The 10,267-nt window shown below is 40.8% G+C and overlaps 1 protein-coding gene across 4 annotated transcripts in view; it reads left to right on the top strand.

Annotated features, from left to right (window-relative positions):
• Window positions 1-10,267, top strand: part of slc20a2 (solute carrier family 20 member 2) — a 44,135-nt gene that overhangs the window by 1,494 nt on the left and 32,374 nt on the right. The gene's annotated exons all lie outside the window — the stretch shown is intronic.

The following is a 10,267-nucleotide window of genomic DNA, read 5'->3' as shown; positions in this document are numbered from 1 at the left end:
AGTGGATTTTCGCTCCCGTCTCATCCCACAGACAATATCTCATCTCGTCCCACTTTCATACCATAGTAATAAAAAAAAATCCTGTCCCGTCCCGCTCTCGGTAAAAACAAAACCCACTCCTGTCCTGCTCCCGTTCAGAATGACTCCCATTCCTGTATCGCTCCCATTTTGGAGGTTAGATGCATTAAAAATTGCTTTGCATCTGTCTGAGTTTTTTTACCCTACTGGATAATCCTTATTTTTAATAGTAATGTTGTAAAATGAAGTTAAAGTAATGTTGAACTGCTTGGTGATCATAGAGCAGTTTGTGATATACTCTATTTATGGAAGTGTTAATACAGGCAATTATAAACATTTTGGGGCGCAACAATTATTCACAGTTTTTCGTTATTTGCGACTGGGCTCAGATTTTGCTGTAATTTGGGGCTAACATTTTTTAGGGGTACGGGTTCAGGTAACTTCTTTTCTTTGGGCCTCTGCTAGCATGCTCCTTTTTTTTTAATGCAGTCCCTGTTGCTGTGAGGAGCCAGACAGTTATTATGTCCCTCCTACTAAAGAGGGAGCCAATCCCATTGTCAACATGATAGATTTTCCACCACACAAAAGGAGTGAGGATGCAGGAGGTGGAAAGAATAGCAGGAACACCCTGAAACACAGTCCATCTAACAACTGCATGAAAATCACAAAATGCAGACAAATTGCAGTCTATTTGTAGCAGTACTATTGTGCTGTGTTGGATCTTATTGAGACAAACAAAGTGGACACCTACTGTATCTAGCTCCCTACTGGCTGAACCAAAATTGAAAATTTCCTGGTACACCCTATGTTGGTCACCAGCCAGATGGCAGATTTAGCATTTCAAGTCTTCAAACTCGTTTCCTTTTTATTTGTTTGAATAATTAAAAAAATGGCCACCCACTGCATATTGATGTTTTGATTGAATGATATGGATTGAAATCATATTATTCCACATATGCACGCAAACAAAAACAGTTCCACAATAACAGAGGGAAGTGGTGGTCAGCATGGCGTTTGTGAGTTAATAATTAATCCGAATCTAATGATAAGAGAGCAAGAAAAGGCACCGATGGGCGTTCGTGTTGTTTGCACCCAAAGAAAAAGGTGTGTCTGGAAAGAAAGAAATGTTTTAGGCCACTTGGAAACTTTTACAGAACTGAATGAAACAGTTTGTTGTTTCTTATCAAGCCAGAAATGTTTTAAAGCAGACATGAAATCACATTCTGATAAGATAAGTAGATGAATGACTTCCGTCTTTGTAGGCACACATGCACGCACACACGCACACGCACCCCCCCCCCCCCCCCACACACACACATGTTTTATGCGATGGAAAGTGGTGCGAATGAGTTTGTTATGATGAGGGACATACCACTGCCCCGGCCCTTTCATATCCTGCAAAACATCTATCTCTTCAACAGCAGTTAAGACATAATGAATGTATTTGCATTTCCCCATACCCTTTCACCCTTGTTTGTTGAGCAGATCCTCTCTTTGTGCGCACAGGTGAGAAGTTTATAGCTGCCGAGATGCTTTCTAAGCCTGTGTATACTCATGCATGGATTTTTCTTTTACTCTTCCTGTTACAGCCATCATAAAGCCTTTATTAACTGCAAGCCATTTTGAAAGTATGTGCTTTAGATGTATAACTAGAGATGGGCACTTTACCATTTTTTGCCGGTCCGTCCTTGTCCATCCGTCCTTATTCATAAAAATAACCATCCGCCAACTCCATCCGTCCTTGTCCTTTAAAGTGCTTCCGTCCTTACATTCATTAAGTCCGGCGGCTCCGTGGTATCGCAGAAGAGAACAGAGGTCTTGCCTTTTTAAAAGAACCCAACACAACACGTAAATCGGTACTTGACCTGGTTAGAGACGAATAGAGGGACGGACAAAAATCCACTTCCGTCCTCGCTTAGTCTGTCCTTTTTAAAAGGCTCGTCCTCTGTCCGTCCACAAAATGGGTGTCCATCCGAGATGGGATGCCCATTTCTGTGTTTAACTGTGTGGGGTTAACCACTTGAGGATATTAAAAAATAATTAAAATCAGTGGATAATCCTGCATCAAACCTCGCATTGTAGGCACCTTGATTTGCTGATTTAAACTCGTTATGAGTTACTTTACTTAGTAGAGTTGTCCCAATCCATTCACATGATCGGAAATCGGGGCCTGTCACATAATTTCCGGCTGGTTGGTATCCGCTCAAACAGAATATTTTTGTTTTCTTAATGAATGTTACAAAGTGACAAACATGTCCTTGGGGTGCAAAGAACTTGCCAAATGAAACAGCAACTTTAGCTAGTTTTTTTTTAAATGACACAATTTAACGTTTTCGTTTTTGGTTTTTTTTTGGAAAGTGAATTCACATGGAGGCATTAGAGACTGATTGAAGTTATTGCTCTTATTTGACATTTTTGTCAAGACAAAAGAAAAAAAGGTTGAAACCTTCACACTCACCTTCAGCTGAGACAACGGCAGAGTTTCACCCGTGGATCCAACAACATAAAAGAGAGCAAACAGCAGTTTTGTCATATTTGGTAGTTAAGTTAAGTGTTAGGGCTGTTGACAAAAAATCTATTTGCATGTGGGGGGTCAGGCGCTGACAGTACATTGTGTAATGTTTTCATGTTCAACGCAACACTGAGAATGCAGAGTCAGGCCAGTTTTCATGGAGGTGAGCTTTCATAGTACCCTGCCGCCTGACATGTTGGAGGAACTTTCCGAGTTTCCGCCATGGCGGCACGTTATACCAGAAGCAATACATACAAAAACTTGACAAGTGTGAACACAGCCTCAGAAATGTTAACTTCTGCTCTTGACAACTACTGTTTTCTGTTTATTTCTTGCTCTGACAAGTCTTGCTTGTCCTGTCAGACCTGTAGCTCTTTTTCTCTGATAGAAACGCATACTTCCGCCTTGCCGTTGTTTAGGTGTGACAGCGGGATGCTGGTAGCACAACTGTGACGGTCAAACTCGCCCTGTGATCTTTTTTTTGTTGTGTTTTTTTGCTGTCTGACTTCTTTGCAGTGACTATCAAGAGAGTAGGATCAATATCAAAATAAGGTGCCTTTGAGTCTTCCCCTTTTCACGCACCAAAAATTTAGATTTTCCATTCAAATTCATATGCATTGAAGTAGGTCAATGTTAAGTTGTTAGAAATGCATTTTGCTCACGCTCCCACACTTTTTCAAGGTGATTCAGTTTGCCTTAAAGGCGCAATTTCCTCATATTGCCAGGGTAAACAGCAGTTTCAGGGAGACATTTAAAATGTTCAGTATGATTATTAAAGTACAATATACATGATCAAAATCACGCATTTGATCAAATATCTTTCTGGACAAAACCATTTGTAGAGAATTAGCATTGTCCCGGTATGTGTGCAAATATTAGGCCACTTATAATAAGACCTCAGTGTTTTATTATTTTGTTACATTTTCATGCTGACTGAGTGATACTGATGGAGACACCAAGAGCACTTTATAGTGTCACTTACCCAGTTACTCCCGTGTGGAATAGCACTGTATTCATCCACGAAGGATCTGATATTTGCATTCACATTCAAGCCACATTGTTTACTTCTACATGGAAAGGTTCTCGTATGATCTTCTATATTGGTGGTTTGGACCAGTTTCTCCATCCATGCTTTTTAAAAAAAAAAAATCTTACTATGAGACAAAAGATGGATGACTTTCTTCTTGTGGACTGAAACAGACAAAAGAAAAGGAAATGTATGGAAAAGCCAGTGGAGTTCTCTTCTGGTTTCCATGACAATGCTGCGGGACGCCGGCGGGGTTCTTTTTGCTCGTGTCTGGCAGTGTCACGGAACGGTCTGTCTCTCTGGTCATCCCACCTTGTCGTCGGAGCACAATCATGCTATTATGTCTTTGCCTGTCATCGCGATGACAACATCACATGACAGCGTAGGCGGGGAGGAAATTGTCATGCCATATGTGTAGTATGTTTATATACTGTGTGTCTGTGCATGTGTACTACAGCATTCCTTTGTTGTGGTTGTCATTGCTCATTTGAATCTGATAACATTTCGCGTTGTTCTCCCTAACGATCAGACAAACAGAGGGCAGCAGGAAAGGTTTACTACAAGTTGAAGGAAATGGCAACAAAGCTGTCAAAATAAATGTATTTTTTAGATTGGTCAGTCGAACGTTATGTTCGCACATACTGTACACTAGAGTGGCTACGTTAACATGGGCAAAATGTCTTTAATCTGATCTGAGTTCGGATTAAAATTATGATCGGATGCTCTGTTTTCATGGACACTCAAAATATTGATCAGAACAAATTATTTTGACATGCTCAGACTCACCAAATATACTGGAAGTAGTAGTAGAGGAAAAAGAAGCCGTTGCGACTTCCGTGTCAACATAACATGGCTCCGTCCATTTGTACTTTAAACATTAGCGTATGTTTCCCTTTTGCGCGGTTGCGTTGAGTTAACACTTCCTAATGGAGCTACAAATGTACCAGTTCAGTCTTGCGCCCGCCATGTCTTTCGCTCGCTCTGCTTCTACTAGCTTCCGGGAATAACAGAAACGTGTATACTGACGTCACAGACATGCGCAGTAAACACGTTTTGTTTCGGAATAAGTGTTTTCATGCGCGCCGATTGGATTAACAATTGACATAAACCACCTCTCTCATTTGGAATAAAATCTTGATTGGGTTAGAACACAGGTGTCAAACCCGGGAGTCAGATCATTTTTTTATCATTTTATGTGGCCCTCGAAGGGAAATCATGTGTGTTTCTTTCAAATTGTCTTCATTTTTTATAGTACATATGAGATATTGCAAGCATTTGTTATTGATCCCTCCTTTAAAATAAATTGAAAAATAGTTAGAGAAACTATTTACTGGCTGATGATTTCAAAACTTGTTATCGATCAATTTGTTGTGTATACGTGTTGATATAAAGGCAGTCATTCATTTATATGGCTTCACAGTTGTAACAGCCCTCCGAGGGACACTAAAACTGTGATCTGGCGCGCGACAAAAATGAGCAATAACAATGGCGAATGGTGGCATGGAAAATAATAAGAATGCAACATGCAGCATTAAGGGACAAAAAGCATATAATGCGTACACAAAGGAGACAAGTGTTGAAAATGCTAATTGCCTTGTCTTTACAAAACAAAATTTAAAACGGAGTTCTTCACTTGAGTCCTGGCTTTCATATGTCAGCTTTCCAATGCAGTTCGAATGAATAATAAAAAATATAATAATGTGCTTGTGTTGACAAGCGATTCATTGCCAAGCTTCTTTTTAGCTTTGTATCATAAGCCCTGCTCACCCTTGCTACAACCATATGGGGTGAGAAATCTTTTGACAAAACCTCTTTCTGCAGACTTTTGGAAAAGTCACATTTTCATATGGTAGACCGTCTTGCGATGCTGGCGCATCATGAAAGGCGCGAGCTGTGAGCGGTGACAGAAAGAGGCCGAAAACAAACAGTGAGAACTTGCAGCAATTTCATCTCAGTGACTTCAGGGTCTGGGCATCAGTAAAATTAATCAAAACCATTTCAGCAAATCAGTAGTTTAAAAGTCTCTGTTCAGCTTTGCCTCAGCCTTAATTGGATGCAATGGGCTTTTAACACAGTTAAATATTTGTGGTTTGCGCATGCTGTCGCTTCCAGGAAATCTTTTAAGTGGCAAGTTTAGAATTATTAACGCTGTTTATGTTCCTACTAACACTGTCATTGTTGTTGCTCATTCGGGGGGTTCCTTGTAAAGTGTGTGTGTGTGTCTCCCTTTCTTTCTCTCTGGGCAAATAATGAAATAAATAATGGTAAGGTAGATGTGTTGTCATGCTGGTGATGGTTGGCTTCCTGTTTGTGTTTCTTTCTTGTTACTGTGTTCATTTAGACAGCAACTGTTTTCTACTGAACTCATCATGACCGTAAAGGACAATGATTTTTTTCCCCCCTGGTTACATCCTTTCCTGCTATGTGTCTTTGGCTCAGTTTCACCCTCTTGGCTTGGTCCTGGAGAGCTGTGTTGCAGTGTTTAGTGTTGGCCTTCTTGGAGTTGCACGGTCCCCATCAAAGTGTGCTCACATAGAGTTTCGCTTGTTTGTCTGCTGATGTGGTGTTAGCCATGCTAATGACAAGGCCTACTGCTGATCTGTGATTCAATCCAGCGAGGACAGTACTTTTTCGACTCTTGCCTGTGAAGTATATTTGTCTGGGAGCGCAAAGGGCTTGGTTGACTCAGATGAGTCATGATTTCACCGCACCGCCCCTGGGTCATTTTGAGCGTTTGGGTGGAAAAAGGTAGCAAGACATTGTTGGAAACACCAAGCGGAAGATGGGAAAGATTATTCTTAGTGTTGAGTCATGTAAATACCATACTATTCATTGTTTTACATCTCTGTTATTTTTGGCTGAACAAATCTATAGTACATCCCTGTAAAAAAAAAAAGTTTGCTTTTCGATTCCATTTGACATTTTTGGAGTGAGATGCCTTTATTGTGTTCACGCCATATGGATCAACTTAGTCATACCCTGACTGCTCTCACTCTAGGTGCAGTCTGTCAGATCTCCTGTTGGCGTCAGTAGCATGTTTTCAGCCTGTTGCTAACTGAAAGAAAAAGTGCACATTTCCACCGTTCATGGACGAATACAAATGCTAAAAACGTTGCTAGCCACAAGCCAGTGTGCTTCTCTGATTGTTTGTGCCTTGACCTGTGTAGAAAACTATAAGAAAGAGAGCCATATGGACTAGGATTCGGACCATTCTGCACTGCATCGAGGTTTAATGCTTGAAGTCGGTTTATCACTAGTCATGCTTTTGACATCACGTATTTGAATTGGCCAATTTACAGAGAATTTTTGACTCGCTCTTCTGCTGCCATCTACGGACTATATAACGTATAAGAGGCTGCGGAATGTCAGGGCAACAATGAGACAGTCTACACATCCATGCGGGTCCAAGAGTATGAAAATTAGGTGGTTGTGGATGAAAATGGTGAGCCTCACCAGCTTCGGCTATTCCGATGACTTCTAGTCGTAAAATATTCATATCAGTAGAACCAACGGGTGGCGAGGAACCAAGGCTGCAAATGTACCACTAAAAATATTGATTCGATCAGCATTTGCGTGTTCATGCTTCACAATTTGGATCAGAACAAATTATTTTGCGCAGATTGACCAAATATACTGGAAGTAGTAGTAGAGGAAAAAGAAGCTTCTGTGTCAACAAAGCACGGCTCCGTCCATTTGTACTTTAAACGTTAGCGTATTTTTCCCTTTTGCGCTGTCATGTTGAGTTTACACTTCCTAATGGATCTGCAAATGTACCAGTTCAGTCTTGTGCCCGCCATGTCTTTCGCTTGGTCTGCTTCTACAAGTTTCCGGAAATAACAGAAACGTGTATGCTGACGTCACAGACATGCGCGGTAAACACGGTTAGTTCCGAAATTTCGGAAAAAGTCTTTTCACGTCGATCGAATTAGCAATCCACATAAACTCACCCCTCTCTTTCGGAATAAAATCTGGATCGGAATAAAATCTGGATCGGAATGTTCTTGATCGGATCAGAATATTCCGAATGGGGTGTGTACATGAAGCATTTTTATCCCGATCAGGCTTTTAATCCGAATAAATGTGTCCATGTATACATAGCCAGTGTCTCTTAACTGCGCCTGTGTGATCACTCTTGGTCAAACTCAGGTTTGTCACAAGTCCATTTTTAACTTGCCGCTCTTGTGCAACGCAAATGTGCTCTTGTTGTGTTATGTTGCCTGCCTCCTTTGGTGCACACGGTCACGTCGGTACTGGTGCAGCCCGAATTTGACTGTAAGGCCAGGGCAGGGCTCCATGTAAGGATGAGCAGCTGGCTCGCTGGTCAGCGTTCATGTCACGCTGCTATTTCCAGCCAAATCATTCCTGCCGCCGACGTCTTTAGCAACGAACGCAAGCGACAGACATGCGACACCTCAGGCAGTGTCGGGGTTGGAAGGTGGGGCGGTTTCTCCGGTGAAATTCAGGCAGTCTTTGAGGCTCGGGATTAGCATGGTAGACCGACGGCACGCTGGTCAATTTACTGCACATGACTCGAGATAAGGGAGGAATGAAGGTATGCGGTATGCACTGAAGACTGTAGTTGAATTTTAACATAAGCCCAACAAACAAATCAGAATTTGTCACACTAGCTGACAGCAGAGATCACTTCAGACATCCAATGATGTAAACAGTTAAACAGTCCACACATAACGCAAGTAGGTTCCTACATCATCTTGTCTATTTCTTCAACTGCTCAACCCCATAAAGGTACACATGAGGTGATTGAAACACAAACCGAAAAAAAAAAAATTGTGGAACAGATGCTGCCAAGCGGTACGTCTGTGTTGTTACGCCATTCCGCAAGATCTCCGATAAGGTGTTATGGTGCCATAAAGATATGATTAAATTAAAGTAAGGTGCTCTTTTACAACATACACAGGACCAACCGTATGGTAGCACTTTCACCTTATCTGTTTGGTCAAAAGCCGTCTGTCTGTCTTGTGTTATTCCCAGTGATTCTTCTTTGGCTTAATAGTGTTGTCAATAGAAAATCCAGATAGAAAATCACCCACCTTCCAAATAACCTTTGTTTTCGTCTGCTTACTGGTACCATGCTGAGAACACTATTGTGATCATACGCCAGCGCCGAATCATGTGATTAAGCTCTAAATAGCTCAGTCTATTATTGGCCAATTCTCTATTACTAAAGAATTAATAAGGATATTCATACTGAACTAACTCTTATGATTAGTAGACTATTACATGTTTCTTTATGCTCGCCCTGCTCAATCAATGCTGTTAATTTACGTAATTTGACCTTTTTATAGCGAGGATAGCCCATACACAGATATGAGAATCCATTCGGAACACAGCCTGGAAAATATGCACCGATTGCCAAAATCTTTGTGTTGTGTAAGAAGCTGAGGGGCAACAGAGAGCAATCAAGAGCAAACAGGTTTTCTTCAAATGTGCCTGCGCTATTCTCGGGCAAAGTTAGCCCGGTGAAGTGAGGGAGCAGGATTGAATGTCCTGCAAGTTGTCCAGGATTGCCCCCGTGCTGAACAGCTGATGACATCTTCATAATGTTTCACACGTTATTATTATGGTGCCACGGCTCTCCGGGAAAACGACCACAACTGCTAATGCTGAGGAGGCTTCTGCTTCAAGCCTGTCAACATAATGTTTACACATTAGCACTAAATGAAATGAAATGAAATGATTTTCCTGTCAATGTGCGGATGTTTCCAGATGGCAACAACTGTGGATTTGGTTGCTTGCTGTTTGTTTTGTTTCCTGTGAGGATTAGGGGTGCATTCCTTTGAGGATTCTTGCGCGATGGCGTCGCACTGATAGTGTCACAATGAAGGACTGCAATTGTTGAGTTTCATGGGCAACTTCCTGTCAACATTTTTTTTTTTTTTTTTTTTGTACAACTAGGGAGCGAGAGTCTATTAGAAATCATATGCGTTAATGACATCATTTGAAAGATCCTTGTGTTTCGTAATGAGGGAATATAAATGTCTACTCTGGTCAGGGGCAGCACCAAGTTTCATTTTGAGCTGATCCAGATTCAACAGGTTTAAATTCACCATAGACCTGAACACATTCAGTTGGAATATATTGTGTTCTAAACTGTGGGATCTTAACTTAACTAGAAGAACTGGTTTTATTTTGTCATCTGCACCTTGCTGTCATTTTAACACTGGCCCGTGTCTTTGGACCATGTAGAAGCTCACTTGTGAGCTGGAGCGAGTATTAGGATGCAACAATGTGAAAATAAGCTAATGAACTAAATAATTATTAATGTACAATAAAATAAAATAATAATAATGAATGCAAATCATGTACTTGGGCCAAGACCACGTGTTTAAACCGTATTGTTCAAGAACAAATGAACTCTGGTGTGATTTATTTCACTTCAGTCCATTTAGAGTGCATATAAAAAAAAAGTTAACACACCACTGATCCAATGCAAAGGTATTTTACATGTATAAAAATGGATTTAAGACATATCATTCAAACACGTTTTCCTCCATGAAGGTGAATTATAAACCTATCCAGCTTAATTTTTTTGTTTTTTCGAGAAGATAATAAAAAATAAACAAAATAAACAACTGAAATCACATGTGAATACCCTCTTTCGATAGAAAATAATACATACTTTTTTCAGTTCTGCTGGACAAGTTACAGCATAGGTCACTTTAATGGTGGAAAAAGTTTTGAAATGACTT

Source organism: Filicampus tigris, chromosome 5, assembly GCF_054856515.1.
Source record: "Filicampus tigris isolate MCC_2025a chromosome 5, RoL_Ftig_1.0, whole genome shotgun sequence".
NCBI lineage: Eukaryota > Metazoa > Chordata > Actinopteri > Syngnathiformes > Syngnathidae > Filicampus > Filicampus tigris.
This window is presented reverse-complemented; position numbering and strand designations above follow the sequence as displayed.